Here is a 903-nt window from a genome sequence, read left to right on the forward strand (position 1 = left end):
TATTTTGTTTGTATATATTAAGCATGATGCAGTGATGTGGAATAAGGGGTGGAATGTCATGGTTTCATGATTTTTCATTATCAGTGTTCCAATCATAACATCATGTAATGCACTGGGGGTTTGACTGCTGATGCTCAAGTTCCGGGTGCCTGTCCAGAGGAGAAGAAGAGCTGCATTTCCCCAGGGGGCTTTGCGGTCAGCGAGGAGATAGAACTCCCGGCAAGGTCACCTGATGCTCTCTTCTTTGCCTGCACTGCTTCGCCTGCGCTTCTCTGCCTGCGCTTCTCTGCCTGCGCTTCTCATCTCAGCGTTGTGGTGAGGCCGATCCACCATCAATTTCACACTCTCTCTCCTTATAAAATTCTGCTGATACCATATTTAGTAAATTTCTTTGTTTCACCTCAGATTGTTGCCACTGTTTTCAATTATTTCGGGGTCCCTATTTTCTTTTTCCCGGGGCGCGATCCGCGGATCCCTCCGCCCTCCTAGTCACGGAACTGGACCGAACCAGCCCGTAAACCGTTGACAGGGGGACACTAGGTAATATTGAGGGACAATGAAGGACATTGGGGAAACTGGGGGACATTGGGGAACACTGGGAGACATTTGGGAACATTGGGGGACATTTGGGAACATTGGGGGACATTGGTGAAACGGAGTGACATTGGGGGACATTGAGGGACATTGGGGAAAATTGGAGAACACTGGTGGAAAGTGGGGGACATTGGGAGACACTGGGTGACATTGGGGACGCTGGGGAAATTGGAAGACAATGGTGGACACTGAGGGATACCAGGGGATGTTGTGGGACATCGACATTGAAGGACATTGGGGAACTTAGGGGAACTTTGGTGGACACTGAGTGATATTTGGGGACACTGGGTAACATTGGGGGACATTGTT

The sequence above is a fragment of the Meleagris gallopavo genome, unplaced genomic scaffold, assembly GCF_000146605.3.
Source record: "Meleagris gallopavo isolate NT-WF06-2002-E0010 breed Aviagen turkey brand Nicholas breeding stock unplaced genomic scaffold, Turkey_5.1 ChrUn_random_7180001958028, whole genome shotgun sequence".
NCBI classification, from domain to species: Eukaryota; Metazoa; Chordata; class Aves; order Galliformes; family Phasianidae; genus Meleagris; species Meleagris gallopavo.